Consider the following 20010-nt stretch of genomic DNA (forward strand, 5'->3'; position numbering starts at 1 on the left):
GGTGTGTTCCTCAAACGTACAACTTAGTGACTCAGTGGGATACTATAAACATCTCATCAAGGGAAAGGAAATAAAATAGGGTTTATCTACTCAAACCCACGGCAGTGCTTTCTCAAACTCACTGAACTGGGTGTTCAGCAGCCGAGAGCAGCACCAGGTCACGCTCTTTGTGCTGAAAAGAACTGCAATAATACAGCGTGCGCACTTTGCCTTCCTGTAGCTCACCCCAAAGATCTGTTTGCCCTGACTGACAATTTTTAACTGGGAACACCCACGTGAAGTACACCCGATACCTTTTCACGTAAGTAAATATTACCTTTCACAGGAGACGAGGCTGAGACACAGCTAAAAATCAACACTAAACACTAGCAAGAGCAGTTCCCAGAGATCCATATCCGTTTGAGGGCATTTGACTGCGCACATGGGAGACAGAATGGCAGAGCTGTTTGTCACTCCTCCACTGCTGAGTAAAGCCGGGTGCAAGGGGTTATCAGCATTTTGGAAGGCAAACCTTTCTCTTCCTCCTGGCTCGGGCAGCGGTAGCTGGCGGGGCTGCCAGTGGCCACGGGGCAAACAGGAAAGGGTGCGGTGGCAGCTGCCACATCGCGTGAGCCGCTCGGGTGCCCACGCTGCACCCAGTGCCCTCAGGTTTGTCCTTTCCCTACAGACTCAGGCCTGGCTTAAATTGTTCAGATAACTTTCCTGAAGTCATACAGTTAAAAATAGAGCTGGGACTGCCCAAAGCCCTTTCCCAGAACTAACCAGAGCCCCCTTAAAGCTTTATAAACACCATTTTCCTCCTCTCCTCCCCATTTCCTATCTGCACCTCCTCTATCTGTCCATGCACCCAACTCCCCTACATGCTCGGTTTGTCCTGCTGCGGGCAGCAAACCAGTTGCAAGCGTGTCTGTGCCGCAGCTGCCCTCCCAAGGTTAATTTATCCCACGTTACGCTGCCTTAGCACTTTCTGCTCATCCTAAGCAGATTTACGCCCAGGAGCAGCCGGTCTCACACATCACAGAGAAGGCAGGTGCGTTTACTAACACTAGGGCACACAGGAACTCTTTGAACAGCAGGAGCTGCAAGCATCAAATGAGTAAGAAACTGTGCACAGCTGCTGATGCGAAGTTTTTTAGCTCGTTCTGTGGTCAAAACTGGAATCTCGCTGTTGCTCCCTTCACACTAATTCCTCATGTTTAATATTAGCCTCCTGGAGACACCCTCTGCTGTCATCTCTCAGGCATTCAGTGGGAACCCAAGGGAGGAGGTTCAGCTTCCAGGAATGCCATGTTTCCCTGACAAATGCAGAAACTTAACTGTCTCTGCCCCAAGGAGCTATCACGGAAAGTTTAAATTTCTCTCTCAAGCTATTTTTCTTGGCTCATATTTTCATCAAAGGTGTCTCATCACGACTCAGTTATTGTTTTATATATATTTGCTCCGTTTGAAGAAAGATTTCTGCCTCTTGCTTCATCAGCTTTTCACAGAGTAGCTGACACAGAAATCACACTCACTGTGTTTTTCTTTTCATTTGTAAGAAGCAGAGACAAAAAGGTTACAAATCCCAACTTATAAACAGAGATCATGGTGGTTCATTTATTGTATGAATTACATGACTGCAGCAAGAAAACCTGTAATACAGAACCTTGGCCTTTGAAGAGCAGGACAAACACCAACACCCTGAGCCTAGAGCACATGAGTTTTGAGTCTCTGTACCTTTAGTTTCAAAGGGCCACATGCTGATGGTCCTAGAAGAAAGTCCCTGAGGAAAACAACTGTCAGAAATTAGCAGAACGAGTCTGCAGGAGGCAGAAGATAAACCTCTGCTCCTTCAGATATGTTTGGCAAAACAGTACTCAATAACTCTCGAAGGATAAGCCACTGTGGGGCTCTACAAGTAGAAAGGAAGGAGTATTTGTCTCTAAATTCAGGGGCTGTAGGGAACCCTAAAGCATTACAAAACAGGATTATATCACCTTACCCTTTCTGCTCTGAGCTCTTCTTAATCCAGACCTCCCAACCACCGCTAAAACTCCTTTTTCTCCTTCGAGGCCTCTCCTCATTCGGGCACACCCCTTATAAGTTGGAATTTTATTTCTTTTTGTTACCAGGAATCTCTGACTCCTGGCACAGGCCACACAGCCGCTGTCAAGGCTCCTCCAGCGCTGACAGCGAGTATTTAAAGATTCAAAGCTGCCTTTTGACCGGACCCCGACCCGGCCCCTCATACCCCTGAGCCCGCTCTGGGCCCCGACATCCCTTCCTCACACCTCTGAGCCCGCTCTGGGCCCCGACCCGGCCCCTCACACCCCTGGGCCCGCTCTGGGCCCACCCCTGGCGCTGAGGACCCCACACGGGGTTCGGGGACAACTCCGCCCCGCCCGATACCGGCACCACCGCCCCGGAGCCTCCGCTCCCGGCGGCGCCGCCGCGCAGGCGGCCCAATCGAGCGCCGATGCTTCAGAGGAGCGCAATCGACGAGGCGGCCCCCCTCTGCCTGGGTAGCCGAGCGCCGATGCTTGTTCCCTTCCTCCTTCTCCTCCTTCCCGCCCCGCGGCGGACAGGCCGTGGAGCCGATCGCCGAGCGACCGCGCGATTGGCCGCGCCTGGCGGGGGCAGCCGCACCTCGGGCGGCGGCGGGGCCGTGGCAGGAAGCGGCGGGGACGGGGACGGCCCGGCGGACACTCTCCCTCCCGGGCGCCGCGGACGTGTGCCGCTGCCGCCGGCCGGCACCAGGTAAGGGGAAGGAGCTGCGGCTCTGAGAGGACGCGCGGGGAGGCGGCTGAGGGGGCGCACGCGACGGCTTCGCCCCTGACAAGCGCGTCCCGCCGGGGTCGGCAGCGCGTTTGGGGCTAAAAAAAGCACTTTCTGGCTGCCCCGGCGGCGCGGGGTGCTCGGTGCCGGGCCGGGGGGTGCCGGGCGAATGGGGGGCCCCTCACGGTGAAGCTTTCCCAGGGGTGAGTCCGCGGCGGGGCCCGCCCGGAGCTGCCTTGGGGCTGTGGGTACGGGGGTCCCGGGGGTGTGCGAGCCCCCCGGCCGCTGCGCCCGTCCTGCGGCGGCTCTGGGGCTGGGGGTGTAGGAGGTGGGGGGTAGAGGGGAGACTTGAGCAGCTCCCTAGCAGCTCATGGTGTTTTTTTCTGAGCCCCCCGGGATGCAGCTCCCGTGTGTGGGGGCTGTGCCGAGTTTGCTGAGGGAAGTTGGAGCGCCAGGACTGCAGCCCCGGCGGGTTCCGGAGTGGAGAAGCCTCGGCGGGTTGGGGTGTGAGGAGAGGAGGGGAAGCGACCGCGTTTCCTTCACCTGCAGGCAAGGGACACTGTCCCAGCTGGATAAATGGCGTTTGTCCATAAAGATCACCCCTCAGACTGGTTTGTGAGCGAGTCATTTGAAAGCATTAGTGTTGGCCTAGTGAAATTCGAGGGAAAGGGGGAGCTTGGTTGCTGTCAGCTTTCTTTGAATTGGAAGTAATTGCGCAGGTCTGGTCTGAGCACATGTATCTGTCCTTTTAATGACATCAAGAAATGATTTACTGTAGGTGCTGAATGTCATCTAGCAGTGCTGATATTTGCGTGGGAAGGAGAAAAAAAGAGGACAGTAGGCAAGTACTAAGCCCTTAGAATTTTGTTTTGTATGCATTTCTTCATGTCTTCTTTTTGTGTTGGTTTGTGGTGTGGTTGTGTGGTGGTTTTTGTGTGTGTTGTTTTTTGTTTTTTGAATTAATTCTATAACTGTGATGCCTCTAGAATTCAGTAGCCCCTGAGTCACCCTGGTAGCATCCAGGTTTTCCCTGATCACTTATGCAGCCTGGGTAGAAAGTCTGAGCAGCTCGGTGCTGGATTTGCTGTCCACAAACACTGTGTTCTCCTCAGAGTTGTGCTCCAGCAGCTGAACGCTGATCTCGTAGGTGTGTGGAGCACTTGGGCTCAGCACACAGTCAAGTGGCAGCTATGGTGTTAGTTTAAAAAGAGCAAAACAGGTGGTGCTGGTGTGGCCTCCCTGCTGTGCAGGATTTAGCCAGGCTGCAGGAGAGCTGCGCTCAGTTCCACTTTGCCCAAGAGGATTTCAAATCACGTTGCCCACCTTAGCGGGCCAGTGATGTAAAGAAGAAGATGAAAACACTTCAGGGTTATGGATTGGTGTGGGATGTTCCCCATCTCTGTGACAGCTGTTCGGGGGGACACAATGTGATTAAAAGTTAACAGGCTAAGTACCCAGGAGGGGTGTGATGCTGTTGACCACAGCTGATGTTGCTCATGCTTGGATAAGTGGGCTCCAATCTGTTCTCCAAGGTCTGCTTACATATTTTTAACAAATGTTTAGAATGCTACAATGCTATTTTGCTAGTGGTCAGTATGTGTGTTGGCATTTGCACACAGATAGTGGACTGTTTGTGGAGAGAAATAACACCCCATGCTTGTTCCTCTCAGTTTTTGTCTTTAAAACTGTATTACTTCTGCTAGCTAGCTAATTCTGAGTTCTCAGGGGACAATGTAACAATAGAGGGAGTGCTGTAAATACCTGTTCACAAACTATTTTAACATTGAAATTAATACAAATATCTGACAACTTAATTATTTTACATGTTGACAGTGAGGCTGCAGACTGTTTATATCTGCATTACTGTATTTTTCTTTCAGGTTTTGTCAAATCAAGATTTCTTATTTATCTAGTAATTCATAACTCGTATCACTTCCTGTGGAATCTGAATTGAGGAAGACTTGAACTCACTTATTTCTGTCTTCCCTTTCCAATATGAGGTTTTTCAGATTGCAAACTAATTCCTCTGTATATGTATTACTTAGAGTGATTCTCTGTACGTACTTCTACTTTGTTCCATTCATTATCGCTTAAGAAGGATCCTTGCAAGTCAGAACTTTTAAAGATGAGGTATTTCTGCTTATGCGCACTCTAAATATGAAACCTGTATCAACTGGCTTTTGTTCCTAAATTTATTTTACATGTTGTGTTGCAGGATGCAGAGGCTTTTTAAGAGAACTGGGCACTGTCCGTTCTGACTTACCAGCTGTCTTGCCTGTAAGAGCAAACCCAGTTTGTACATAGCTGGTCTGGAGTTTGCTGGGCTGAGACGCGCTGTTCGAGACCCCCAGTGCCTAGGGAGCAGAGGGGTCGTATTGCTGGTGAAATTTGTTCCTTGGGCAGAAGAGGGGTAGTAGTGTCGGAGAAGTTTGCTGCGCAAAGGGTGGAGTGAGCGAGCTTGGACCAGAAACACGGAGTAGTTGTTTTCTCTGTTTACAGATTTATGTATTTTCTGCAGCCTGGTGAAATGCTCCAAGAGTCAGGTTATGGGAAATGGCAGGGGAGGAGGTGTTCATGAAATGCTTTAAATTTTATGTATTTGTTGATTTTTCTGGGCGGGGGTGGAGGGAAACAAAACACAACAAACTAAAAACTTAATGTCTAAGCTTAGTGTTTTTCAATAGAAAGCAGCTCCTTTTAAGACAGTTCGGATTCTTTTAACAGAACCTCTGTATGGTTTTGTCACAGCATTTACAGCAAGCTAAGTTTGAATAAGAATGTGATGTTTGTGTCAAAGATATTCAAGAAGTAGAGTTTTATAAAATCATATTTCAGCACATGCTCAGCTTTTTTAATAGATGTGCTTTTACACAACAGGAAAAAAAAATCAAAGTAGTAAACCCAAAATAGTGTTTTATGCATATTATTTTTCAAACTACTTCCTTATTTGAAGGCCATTGATTAAACCAGAATGATTTGATTGCCTTTGGTGCTGTGTAATAAACATTATGCAATTGCATTGCGTCTACTTGTTCATTAGTTCTTCCAAGGGTAGCTCAGTGAGTTTTCCTGACACTGTCTGGTTATCAGTCTCTGATATCTATATGGTAGGTTTGTTTTACTTCATTGAGTGAAACATATTTTAGAAGGTATTAATCTGATAAATCCAGGGTTCCTTGGCTATTTTGGGTAAAAAGAAGGAAATATCTTTTCTATTCTTATATAGGTAGCAAAGTTCTGACTTCTCATTGTGATCTGCTGGCTGTATTACAGCACACAAAGCGTGATCGTGTAGCGCACTCCACTTAAAATCATCATCGGTATTGCACGCCAGGAACTGTGATCTATGTGAACCTCAGTTCCTAATTAATGAGGAGGAAAGTTGAAATAGGAATTACAGTAAATTAATGGGGTGGGGTCATCCATCTCCTGAGCTACTGAAGGATGTTGGAAATGCAAGTTATTTATGATACTGTGGCAGCTTCTGTTGAATCTTTATGAAGCGCCACTTCACAGCATTAAGGAGCAATGCTTCTAATGTGACATGTTTTCCTTATTCTGTAGAATTATACCATGGGTATTTAATTTTTAATTCCTGTTGGAAATGTGAAAAATGTTTCTAAAGGTGAATAGTTTTGCTCTCAGATTGAAGAAACCTGGAGTACTGCTTGTATGATATTTTTTTTAAGAAGTTCAAGTGAATTCAAAGAAATTCTTGAAATCAGATTTTCTAGGTGGTTCAAGTAAGCTTGTTCTTATTGAGAGATGGCAAAGAATGTGTTTGACTTGAGCATTTTGGAAGTCTTCTTGTTTATATACTCGTGTGTGTTGTCTTACTGGACTTTCCTTTTGTGTAATAAATTGTTAGTTTAATTTGTAAGGGCAGGGAAATTTCAAATTTAATATAGGGAGCTTACAAAACAAGTTTGTCTGAGTTGTTAATGAAGTAAGCACTTATGCCCTTGAACAGGTAATAGCTTGATGTTGATGTAATTAGTATTTTTTCCCCACCCTGAATATTAAGTCAAAATGGACTCTGGTTCATTTCAAATTTAATGAAACTGATAGTTATATGGGAACACGCAGTTGCATGCCTTCCTACTTAGCTACAAAAAACTTTCAAATAAGGACATTCTCACAGTTTATTTGGCATATTAATGTCAGTTTTTCTGAATCTTAGTATAATCAGGCATGGTTGGATCATGGGGGTTAATTGGGCAAAGCTAGAGAATGTAGCTCCTTCAGGTGACCTAATCTCCATCAGGTTGCCTTGGAAGCTTTGGACTAGTGAATTTCCCCCTATTTGCACCCCTTTTTGTTGTCACTGTTAATTATGATGCTGTGTTATCTGAGAGACCAAGTAATTCCTCAAAATAAGGGCAGATGGTGACCTTGGTGTGTCTTGTTTTCGGGCCTTCGTGACTTTGCTTTAATAGAAGCATTTGTGCTGCAGGTTGCCCTGTCTTTGGGAAGAGAAGGAAACCATTTGTAATTCATCAAATAAATTGTCACTTGAAGCATGGAGATGTTAACCTCGAAGTGCTGGATAAACTTGTGTCTAGGGAGCTATACACTGAATTTCCCTATAGCCCAAAATGCAAACGTGGCTTTGTTTTGGTTATTTTCTCACAAACTACTCTCCAGAATTGCTGTGATACAGAATGTGGCAGGTGCCATGTCCGGAGTAACTGCTTTTCAGCACTGGAAGGAATTAATCTTGTATGTCATCTACGTATTTTCACGCACGTTAAGCAGCTTAGGATGAAAGGTGTTATGACTACCAGATATTATCATCATTTTATGAGCAGGATGTCTTTATTAGATTGGAATTGATGAATGTGTGCCAAATTTTGTGCATAATGAGTCTGCTTCTGGAGAGATGCAAATAGCGTGCTCACTTACTACATTAAAACTCTTCCTTAATTTTTAATAAATGAACTGCTGTTCTAGTGCACAGAATCTGGCATAAAACTGAGCAGATTTAGTTAGGGTTGCCCTTGAACATTGCGAGTGTTTAAGCCAGATTTACAAGAATATAGTCACTGATGATTCATGTTGAGATGATGTTTTTCTTCCTTGTAATGGAACATATGGGAGTACGTAGCATATGGTACCACTGAAAATTGTTAAATGCAGAGCACTGATTTATTACACAGCAAAAAGAGTTTGGAATTTTAGTCTAACACTGAACAGAAAGCTTTGTAAACAGCGCTGGCTGCTGGTTTGCATTGGCTGCAATACTGTGGTATAGTGGTAAATTGTCATATAATTCTTTTAAATGGAAACAGCACTTTTCCAAAAGTTGTATATGTGAATAGATGAACTCACTGGATGTTTCATTAAAGGAGAGGGGATTGTTAGTGGGTTGTGTTTTGTTTTTTTTCTAAACTGTCTGAAACAGCTTTGAATGTATTGCCTTAGCAGCTCTGCCTCTCAGCCATCCAGAAGGATGCTTATTTTGTTATGGTTCAGTCTCACTCTATGGGATGACAGCTTAAAAACCAGAAGCCTTTCTGTCTTATATGGGAAAGACAGGTATTAAGAATGTGTAAATATGTAGTTTTATTTCAGTCTTACTAGCCAAAACATCTTTCTTCTGTGTTTTGTTTTGTTTTTTTTGTTTTCATGTGACTTCTGGAGGGTTTTTTTTGGGGAGGTGGGTGAAAGAAATAAATGTACACCTTGGTCTTTCAGCGCACAGGGGGAAGTGAACTAAAGTGCAGTTACAGAGAACATAAATTCCAGCCGTCTGTTTCCTTGTGCTCTCCTGGCTTCCTTATCTCTTCGTCTTTTAGATGATCACAATCTCTTCAGAGCAGGCATCGCTTCTGCTGTGGCTTTGTGGGTCTTACTGCAGTGTTACTGAAGCTCACAGGTGCTGGAGTAATATAGATAATAAATAGTTGGTCGTAAGAATACATTGATTAAGCTTTTTCAAAAATGATTTAAACAGTAAGAAGGAACCTTGATTTAAGCCTTAGAAGGGTGTTTGCATTTGTTGCTCATGAAAAATTTGACTCTAATTTATTTGTAAATGTTAAAGTACTGATTTAAAAATACTTTATGCCAAATTTGGTACTGCTTTTGTTAGGCCAAAGATACCCAGTATCTGTAAGAGGGACTATATGTACTCTCTCAAATTTGTAATTTTTTTACACAAAAATCAGATGACTTGTATTTTCTTGTTGGTTTTTGACAATCTGCCTTTCAGTTCTGGGTTTCTTGTGTGTTTCTTTCTGCTTCTTTTCACTGGTTCAGGTAAAGTTTAAGTCTGCTGTATCCTTAGGGGAAAAAAAAAGATTTGACATCGTTTAAAAACTGATGTTATTTAATACAGGAAGTCGTATCTATCGTTGAGGGAATTAACTAATGACCTCTTGTTACCATCGCCTTCAGGATCTTAGATCCTCCCTTCGCTTGCCTCATTCTTAGTCATAGATTGGAAAAGGAAAACAGGCTTTTTTCCCCCCCTCCCAACTCTTAAGCAGTTTCTCAACTTCAGATGAACTGATCGTTGACCTAAACCACGTGAATAAACTGAAGGCAAGAAAATACTCCCTTTCCACTTGCAGATTGTACAACTGTTGTTAAAACTTACATGTCAATTAACTCTAGTTCTAAAGATTTAACCTGTATGTACAATATTTTAGAAAAATAATTAGCCTCAAATGAATTTTAATTTATGACTTTTTTTTAATCTTAACATTGGTTGTGGTTTCAGTTTTAACTTCGAGCTTCTTTCAAAAGAGAGGGGGGGAAACGTTTCTTATCTGGAAAATATGCGAGTGGCAGAGCAGATAAGATAATTGAGACCTAAATGTGAGCTGGGATGGAAACAGTCTATGTTAAGAGTCAGGTCTCATCCGCTTTGCCACAGTCAGGCGGTGCTTTAATGCATACTAATGCACCGAGTTTTGTGGTCCTGGGGAGAATACAGGGCTTTTTGACTCTGCTGCTGCTTTTGCATCAAGAAATGCGAGCCTTTAGCTGAAGTGGTAGAGGCTTCTGTTTTCATAGTCAGGAGTTTTGTGTTCGTTTGGGAAGCAGACAGCCAAAACCAGGGGGATTTTATGGCTTTCCTACCTGTGACCACATTTTGCTCCTGAATTGAGAAATAGAAATAAAAAATGCTCTGGCTTGTTGTTCCACTCAGGCAGCTGTTTCTCAAAATTGCTTGTGTACGTTTCTGCGTGGTGTCTTTTCTCTGTGGAGGATCCCCACAGAAGATTACAACCTTTCCATTTTCAGCTCTTCCCGTAGAGGAAAGGCTTCTGTTACGGTTGTAAAGCTTGTGTTCAGCACTTAGTGATGGCCCAGGTGGGCAGGAGCTGGTCATGCACATACCTAAAACCAGAATAAATGAGTAATTACCAGAATTACTTTTTTTTTTTTTTTTTTGCTACACAGAGTCTTATTTTTACTTTAACTCTGCTTTTGCAATTTTTAACTTTGTATTTTAAGGTCTTCTTACCAGAAAGTAGGTAATTTCAAATGAAATTAGACTCTTAGAGAAGCAGCCATTAGAGGCTTTTTCTGTTACAAAATCAGTTTGGGGCTTAGTGTTTTGCTGCAGGAAATGTAGTCCAGGAATTAGACCTGCTGCAGGTGTTGGAAGCTGTAAAGCGGCAAAGGACCTAGTTCTTTGTATGTTCACCATACGAACATGACATAAATCAAAATATACCTGACTTACATATTTGAGAGCTGCAGAAATTGTAGTTAAATGTATTGTACGCAATAGAAGCATTTCAAACCCTACAGGCTGACCAAATAGTCACTTGAATAAGTGCTCCATATTCGGGTGGGTTGGGGATTTTTCTTAATGTATTTCTTTTGAGCAGTCTTCCCGTTTCTTGATACTCTGAGCCCAGAGCAGCCAGAGGTGGGCACATGAGGTTGTTGTGTGATCTGTGACATGGTTTGTGTTGGATCCAGGCTCCGTGGACACCCAGAGAGGCATGGGGACAAGCACTGGGCTCTGGTGACATGCAAGCTGTGACTGGAGCCCCAGGCTACCAGTGCAGCCCTGCTGGTGTTTAAGGTCAACTCCTTGCAAATATTTAAGGAAGGCTTATATTCAAATGCTATTTATAAGACCAGACTAATTTCTTTCTTCATAATGATGGCCTTTTGGCTGATGGCAGGGCTGGAATCTGGAAGGGCTGGATTCTGCATGTCACTAGTCAGCGGTGGATCCACAGGGAAGTAGTTTGAGCTTTCTGCTTTGGCTTTTTTATCTCTATTTAAATGATAGAAAAAAAGAAAGGTTGACTAACACCTGCCTCAGAAGGTGATGAGAGCACAGTTAGTAGCCCCATGCTGTGAGATCTTTGGAAAACACTACAGGAATGTTCCAAAGGCTTATTATGGTTAAGGCCCTTGCACTGAGAGAACTGGTTAAGCCTGGGTTATTGTTAGACCATTCATTAAGGAGTCTTAATAACTGCAGCTGTGGTAGCAGCTGTCTCTGGTTTCCCCACCAGTTACCCTGGGCAGATACCGACTGGTACGACACCGGGGAGCTGCAGTGGGCTGGAGCAGAACTGGAGCGTACGCGTTAATGTTCAAGTCCGCCTTGAGCGCTTCATTTCTATTTCACGGCTGGTTTTGCATGCAGGTCATGCTGTAGCCTAAGTGGATTTTGGCAGTTTAGCATGGCGATGATTACTTATGCTGCCACTAAGGAGCCCTTGGCACCTTCTTGCCAAAAGAAATAATATATATACAGCTGAATTTTGCATGTGTATCTGCCTAACTTTTATACATTTTTACTTTGTAAATTGAAAAAAACCTTAAAACCTCTCATGATCTTCAAGCTCAGGTTGTCTTTTGACAACCTGTGAAACTTCTGTGTGAATCCTCATGTTGTAGCTTTAAAAAATAAATTTGATAGTATGTTTATAAGAAACCTGTCAGAATTTTATCCCTTCTGGTTAGCTTTATCGTAAGCAACTACGCAAGAAAAGGAGAAAACCCATTTTGGGAATGACTAGCTATTGGATTTTTTTCCAAAACTAAATCTTGTCAGTTATTAGCGATGGTGTCTTATTAAGCTTTAATAACTTGGTTAAAATTCAGCACTGCCACACTCAGGTACTTGAAAATCAAGATACAGCTTTGACAGCTGAGGTCTAAATCCAGACATTTTTGTCTTTGGAGCTTCATCTCTTCATGATTATATACATAAGCTGTTTTCTGTGTCTTGACAGATTTTAAATGTATTGACTGAAAGAAAAAAAAACACAACAACAAACTCAGATTCCTAGTGAAGCATCAGGCTGGAGGAGGTGGGGATCAGAGCTTTGGGACCACGAAATTTATGGTGAATTTTAAATCATGAGTCTGTAAATCAACATGAATGTTAAGCTGATGTTACTTTAAATTAAAACCAGCTCTTGCTCTCACCTCTCCTTTCTCCCACTGAGTTTTGTTGGCACAAACCTTTGTGCTACCAGGACACTGATCCAGCTGCAGAATAACCATGTGCAGCTAAGTCAGTGTTCTGGGGGTAGGAACAGGCAATGGGCAATGAGGATGGGGCTGAAAGTTAAAACTCCCCCCTCGGGTGGTATGGGCAGTGCTGCTAAATCATACTGTGAGTTATTTAAAAAAAAAAAAATACACTGAAGTGAAAAAACCAACCCACACCACTGTTGAGTTTAAGGTAATGAGTAAATAATCGAGTTTCACTTTCTGTTTCCTGTGCACTGGAATGTCTGGAGGCATTTGCCTTGTCTTGGGCTGTAAACTGCAAAGGAAGCCTTGAATCAGAATTAACATGACCTCCTTTTTATTTTACCTTTTTTTCTGAAGCGCTTTTTTAGGAAACCCAAATTTGGTGCTTTATATTACCTGCACCTGCTGTTTTGTTGTTGTTTTTTTGTTCGCATATCTAATATAAACAAGGAAGGTCTTTTCTGAAAGGTCGACATATTTGGTGTGTTAGTCATTCCATGTTTTATAGCCTACATGGAAAACTATCCCCACTTCAAGCAACAGGGGAGAACCCCCAGCAGAATGCTTTTCTGGTAGGCACTGAGAATATTGACTAGAAGGCGATGACACATAAGCAAGTAGGTACTACCAAATGCAAAGTTTTACTTCCTACTTCAGGTATACAATGACTTTTTAAAATGTCAGGTCCTTGCACCTTACAACAGGAATCATGTGAAGGTGAACAGTTATTTCTGAAGACCTATGTGTTCTTGAAGTCTGATAAGTACTTCCAGTGCATAACCAAGAGCCTAAAATTAGAAAAGGAAGCACCTATGCATATTAATTTTCTTCAGAGAGACTGTTTCATTGAAACAAAAATGAGGAAAGTTTGCTTTTTGCTTTAGGAAGGTGTTTAGTTTAGGTAAGCAGTGCAGCACAACAGAAATCTTCCCGAGCATTGCTGAGGACACATGGCTCCCAAAGCTACCCAGGGAATTTGTGGTGAATGTGTAAAGACCCAAACATCTCAGCTGTAGAACATTTGGCTCTGGTGACGGAGCCAAGGAGCAGCTGCTGTCAGTGGAGTTGTGGGTAAGAGTCTCAAGGGTGTACAGAGAGGAAGTCAAAGAACTTTTGTATCTGTGATCTCTATCTTCCCACTTGCCTTAAACAGAAAGGACAGCTTGATCCGTGTCATCATTCATAAATCAAGAACTCTTGTGAAGTTCAGCTGAACGCCAAGTGTCTGGATGAAACTCCCTGTGTGTCCTGTGCTGTTGTATTCCCGTGGCTCAAGAGCTGGGTGGGAGATGGAGTTGTGTGTGTGAGAAGTCATTGCTTTCATCTTGGGCGTCTGGCAGAAGGAACTTCCTAGTGCTGACTGCTAACGCTGCAGAACCACAAAGGTTTGCTACTACTGTTAGTAGAAGGGGGATGTAGGCTAGAATCTGATTTAAGAACACTGTTGCAAAGCTCAGAGTGGCTGAGTGAAACAGATGGCTTTCCTTCCAGGTACTGCAGGTTTGTCCTGGTTGGGGCAAGCAACTAGGCGGAGTTGTGGTGGTTGGTTTGTTTGTTTTTTTAAAAATCAGCGTATTTAAAACCAAATTTTTGCACTTGAGTGGGTAACTGGTGGCCAGGGAGCTGCACTGATGTGCAATAGGGAATATTTTTGGTTACTGTTTGGGTGTGTGGCACAGCCCACAGTGCCCAACAGGTTCTATTCACTCTGAGGTGGGTTAGGAAGAGGTGTATGACCTGGAGCCATCTCCTGCTCCGAGTGGGGTTTTAACTGGCCTTTTTAGTGTCAAAGTACCAGTAAAGTACAACATTTTTTGAATAGCTGGCATGTGATTTATTCTGTCTTCTCCTGGGCAGAACTGAATACAATGTAGAGTGGCTTCTGTGTTCGTGAATTTGTGTGTGCTGCCTCTTTGGAGAGGGCAGCTCAGGGAAGAACGTGTTGCCTTTTTACTGGAAGTGTGTGACGATTTTTGGAGGGGTTTTGCTGCTTTTGTATATTACTCTGATGTCTAGCACCACCTTTGGAATGGGACAGCTGCACAATTGACTTTTATATTATCCTATGTTTCCTTTGTTTTTTCTCCCTCACTCCCTATGGCTATCCTCCCTTATGTATAAAAAATGCAGATAAAATGTTAAGTTCTCCTTAAAAGGCTGCATATTCAGAGGGGCTTGATCCCTGTATTGACATAGCAGCAAGATAAACGAACATGCTCTGCAGTGAGATTTAAAAAAAAAAGGCATTTGGGTGGAGTGAGCAAACCTCAGAAATGAAAATTGTTTTTCTATTATATGGCCAGTCAAAACGTTTTGGAATTAAGATCAAAATTGAAGCTGACTGAATTTATTTATTTATTTGACCATTTGCGCTAAGAGCTTATTTTATGTAATTACTGGGGCGTGACTTTAAATCCTGGGCAGGACTTTGTGGCTTTTAAGCGTCAAGTTCAGCTTGTGATGTTGCAATGAAGAAGGAAGTGAGGCTGTGTGTGCTTGGGGAGCGGGGGAAGAAAGCACTTCTGCCTGGCCACAGAAGGTGGGAATTGCAGCTGGCCGGTTATTTTTAGCTTCTAACTATCTCATTGTGAATATGGATTTTTTTTTTTTTAATCAGAATGTTTGGTACATTAAGCTGTCAGTTTTTGTTTTGAAGATTTTTTTTCATACCAAAACACACCAAACATTGATTACTTCTTCACCTCAATTTTATTCTTTGAAGCTTTAAGTGTTTTTAAACCTCCAGAGCTGCAGGACTGGGTGTGATGCATTTCACAATTATCTCTGGCTGCTGCTGATTTTGCAACTGTGCATCCTTAGCTAAGAAAATGAGTATATTAGGGGTTGGAAGTAAAGGTGAGACCTTATAGATCAGCTTCTGTAGCTGGTGAAGCACAAAAGCTTAATTAAAGGCAAAAAGTAAGAATAATGGATCTGATTTCGCAAAAACATGCAGCAGTGTGATTAGAAGGACTTCTCATGGGTAGGACGGAGAATCAGAAGATGCCATCAGTTTCCATCAGTGTGTTTTCCAGTCATTTGCTCTACTAGTGATTCATTTCTGTTCGGTCGTTCATCCTCGTCTGAAGAGGGACATATAGAGTGTTTCCATTTTAAGCTCTTTAGCATCATGGATGAATAAACTTACCCTCCTATGTTGATTTTTGCCCCAGTGGGTGAGTTTTCCTTCCTGGGATCAGTCTGTTTTGCTGCGTGGGCCTTAAATATCCACCCTCTAAAAGCTCTTGATGCGCTATCAGAACATGTTCTAAGCATTTTGTTTCAGGGTTGCTGATCTTAAAATGCACTGTTAAAAATAACAAGTTTTCTGAGTGCATACAGCTATGTTTTCCTGGCTTTCTGCCTCATCCCCCCATACTAGATGACATTAAAGGCCACCAAAACTCAGCAGTAAGTCAAGCACGTAGCCATGTGTGTTTGCCACAGCATTAATAGTGTTTATTCCAGGATTTCTTAAAGAAAATTAAGGAAGTTTTTTTTTTTTTTTCAGAACAGCCAGGAAACAGCATTTGGAATTTAAGTGTTGTCCATACCCGCTGACTTGTCACAACAGCTCTTAAAAACAGCAATGATCAGAAGAGCTAAAAAACTTCTGTTTTTTCCCTGCTGTAGTTTTGGGAGTGAAAGAGCAGAGATAGATATCACTCATGGTAACCTTTAGTAAACACTGACATGACAGTGAAATGCTGCTGTATTGGGGTACCACGGCATCTGGTTTCTGTCCTCATTTACTCTCATACAATGTGTTTTGAAATTATTCTCATGCTGCTTTAAACTGTCTCATGCTGACTCAGTTGGGCTGTGAAAGTCGGAAAACTTCTAATCTAGAGCAAGGTTTCCTCTGTCAGCAGAACGGGTGTATCCTAGATATAATTTTTTCCTCTATTACCACAACATCCCTTTTCATGTTATCTTGAAGGATCTGCTGCTCTCGCTGTCTTTTACACAGAATCACAGCCTGGCTGGGGTTGCAGGACCTCTGGAGATCCCCCAGTCCAACCCCTGCTAACGCAGGGTCACAGAGCAGATCACACAGGAAGGTGCCCAGGCGGGTTTGAATGTCTGCAGAGGAGACTCCACGCCTGCTCTGGGCAGCCTGAGCCAGGCTCTGGCACTTCAAAGGAAAGAAGTTTCTCATATTCAGATGGAACCTGCTGTGTTTCAGTCCTGTGTTTTTTCTTTCCCCAAAGAGCAGTTTATTCACCAAGCTCATGTTAGGCTCAGTCTACCTTTGCAAATATGGTTGTGATAGCTCTTTCACATTTCCAGCTTAAGAAGCCGCATTGGAATCTTCTGTGTCTGATATTAAATAAGAAAGACTTGATGGCAAATGCTTTCAATTACTGGTTGCATAAACCAGCTCTGGAAGGAAGTACAGGGCCAAGAGGCAGAAGTATATGTAACAGTAGCTAAATTCCTTGTAGCTTTTCCAGGATCTTTATATAGTAATCTGGGCATATTCCACTGTTTTCAGAAGCAGCTTTAAAATTTTATCCTCCCTGCTAAATTACATGCCAAATGATGCATTTACTGAATTGAATCAAGAAACCTCTGGTGGTTCAAATGAAAATCTTGAACCCGTATGTAAGGCTGCCAAATTTATCTGTTGAAGCGTGTGACTTAGGGCAGGTAGTTAAGAAGCTTTGCTGTCTGTGTTGGGACTAACTTAAAGCCATATCCCAAACCCCAAAAACTTCCAAGGACAAATGCGCACCAGAAAACAAACAAAAATTTCCTGTGGAATATGTTTGAATAGCTTCTGAGCATTAGAACACTTGCTGACCTCTAATAAATTTTAATTAAACGCACTTCTCTCTGTGCTGATCATCTTGTTCCTTGTCCTTAAAGTGCTTGTGCTCTGTCCGTCCCTGTTTTGGAAGACAGTAGAGCCTTTTGAAGGACACTTTGGTTTCTGTGTAGCCTTTAAAATCTACCAGGTTTGTTTAGCATTTGTTTTGGGTTACCCTTTGAGATTTACAGGGTGTTTTGTGTTTGTTTTGACTGTTAATTTATCTCACTTTCTCAGTAAGTCCAGTCTCTTCTGGCAGTGGGTGATAGAATGGGAGGATTCAGCTGCTCTCGGAGCCTGCGTTTGGGCTACTGCACTTCAGCGTGCACACCTGGATTATTTTTCTCTTTGATGCAATGATAGAAATGAAATAAATGGTTAAGTGTCTTAATTATTCAGACCTGAAATGGCCTCGCTGCTTGTACTTCCCTTAGTGCTTCCAGGCTATTGGCCCATCTTTGGTGACAAAATACTTCCATAGGTCTGCTCTTGCGTAGTGGTGGAGCTTCCTCCGCTTAGCTTGTGTATTAAATTTTAAGCTTGATGCTGACATTTCAGTACCAGGTTTGGAAACTATTTTACATTCTGTTGGTATAAATGTCACTGATTGTATTTACAGTATAGTGGTCATTTAATAAATATGCACATGGCAAGCTGTGGGATGATTGTCTGCTGTGTGATTGTTAACATGCCATGGAAATGGTTCTGTCTTCCTGAGTAACACTCAGATGCACATGAAATATTTTTTAAAACACTATTTTAAAATGTCGGTGCTCTAATTCAGCTGTGGATGGTGCAGTGCTCAGGGTTGCTGGCCTTTATATTGAAGGATTCACGCTGATGTACTTTCAGGACAGTGTGTGTTCCTTTTTTTTTAAAGAAGCATTTGGAAGCTGTTTGTGTTCTGCATGTAGGGTGGCTGAATCATACTCTGTGGAGAAGGCCTGTTTAAATTTACTTATTGATTCAGTGCCAGCACAGGTAAAATCTTGGGATCCTCCCTTCATCCAGACTGATGAATACAGAGCTGCAATGTAAGATTCATGATGCCTGTTAGTGTAATTTAGCCTAGACTTAGGGGTGCACAATGCCAGATTGAAAATCGTAGTGCCGAGCTCTTTCTGCATCCTGCAAGGGCCCCATGTGGAAGCTGTGCTTTGTGAGCACTCAGCTGAAAATTAAATTGGGGCAACCAGATCACTGCATGGATTCTGCAGATGTTCTCCAGGTGGAAGTTCTGGCAATGACTGACATTGTGTCCCCAGCGGTCCTTATGGTTTGGAGACACTCCCGAGTTGTAAACCTCCTGAATTCTGGAAAATCTATTTTGTGAGTGTGGGCAGCAGCAGCAGTGTACTGTTCTCCATCAAACGGTTAAGTTACCTAGAAGCCACAGTTTTATTCTTTATAGAGAGGGAAATAAGGCTGTGTGTTGTAAGTACACCTTTTATAATTACATGAGCGTGCTTACATTATGCACACTTCTTGCACTGATACAAACTCTTATGCATAGGGTTGTCACTTTACTGGCACAGTGAAACATGACAAATGTGTGATGGACATTTTGCTGAGCAGGTTTCCTGGAACCTGTGAGCTTTTCTTCAGACTCCCAGAGATCTGGTTGACAAATCTGGTTTGTTTTGTTTTCAGTTTCAATAGTGCTTCCTCTAGCTCAACATAACTTAGAATGCATCAGGGCAGATTTTTGCCATTGTATGCATAGGCCTCCCAATCTAACGCACTTTCCTGTTGTTGCATGGAATTTGGATTTGTGTTTTTTTAGACAGCAGAAAGGACTGGGGATTTGAATGGATTTACTTATGTAGAAGTTTTGTTTATAATGTTCAGATTTTGTATTTTCATCTTGTCTATGTAGCACTGATTGCAGCTTGAAACAAGATACTGGATATATTAATGAGACTGTATTGACATCTTTTGATTCTGGTCTGGGATTGAGTGAATGCTACTTGGCAATTAAAAGCCACATGACAGCTGAAAAGAGAAGAAATGCTGATATGATTAATATTCCCTTTTGGAACTAAAACCAGCTATGGATTGCTGCAGTGCAGGTCTGTGCCTTATTTTGTTGCTACCAGCTATAGTGATCTGATCTTTGTCCTTTCTGACACAGTACTACTAACTTATTACAATAGCATGAAAGATTATTCAGATATAGTGCCACATTTAGCTAGGCTGTGTAGAAATATATATTTAAGTTCATGCTTGGATAAATTAATATTTAGTATAAATATTGCAGATAATTGGGGTAAGAGTTCCCATTTTACGCATAATGTCTTGAAGAGATAACAACTGGTCTATGGTTGTACAGAGAGCCTGTGTGAGTCTGAGAACTAATTTCCAGTATGACCAAACTCCCTCTTACAGGCTGTTACTGGGATAGCAAATAGATCTTTGTACTCAAATACTAGGGCTTGTAACTCTCTTTGCAGTCTCTATCATGGTGAAAAATAGTGAATCTTATTCTGTGTCAGTGGCCTTATGTACGCAAGTGTCCTTCCAAGCGGTTCAACCTAATGGGAGATAGGATGTTGCTGGTTTGTGGTGGATTTAAGTTCACTCCATTGATAGATGAGGACGTAACTTTCTGGTATTCAAAAGTGAGGTGGAATTTCTCTTTTGTCCTACTGGATTTTTATCAAGAGTCCCAGTAATTCAAGAAGGCCTTCTTGTACTCTCTGAAGGTGAGACTACTGCTGCTCAGTAATTCTAGGAGCCTGAGGGCTTATCTGGAAGTGTTATTAGTTTGCTACTTGCACACAAATGTTTGAGCTCTCATTATCAGATTAGAAACCAAAACCAAAAATGTATCATAGCTTGAAGTACACAACCAATGCTCCAAGACTGTATGAATCTTCACAGAAATCCTGTATCCTCCCAGTTTCCTTGCAGCTGTATTGATCATAAAGTAAAAATGTTGAAATTGGTCAAAAGTGTATAAAATAACTTTGTAAAAGTTTGGCTTGTGTCTT

General features: G+C 42.7%; 1 protein-coding gene across 5 annotated transcripts in view; it reads left to right on the plus strand.

Moving 5' to 3' along the window:
• Positions 1-2591: 2591 nt before the first annotated feature.
• Positions 2592-20010, plus strand: part of TAOK3 (TAO kinase 3) — an 83733-nt gene continuing 66314 nt past the window's right edge. For 3 of the 5 annotated variants that reach the window (XM_065851382.2, XM_065851381.2, XM_065851384.2), the window contains exons 1-2: positions 2592-2736; positions 3533-3595. The gene's annotated coding sequence lies outside the window, so the exon portion shown is untranslated. The remainder of the gene's footprint in view (positions 2737-3532; positions 3596-20010) is intronic. The other 2 variants (XM_071816233.1, XM_065851383.2) reach the window with 1 other exon arrangement.

The sequence above is a fragment of the Patagioenas fasciata genome, chromosome 17 (assembly GCF_037038585.1).
Source record: "Patagioenas fasciata isolate bPatFas1 chromosome 17, bPatFas1.hap1, whole genome shotgun sequence".
In the NCBI taxonomy this organism is placed as follows: domain Eukaryota; kingdom Metazoa; phylum Chordata; class Aves; order Columbiformes; family Columbidae; genus Patagioenas; species Patagioenas fasciata.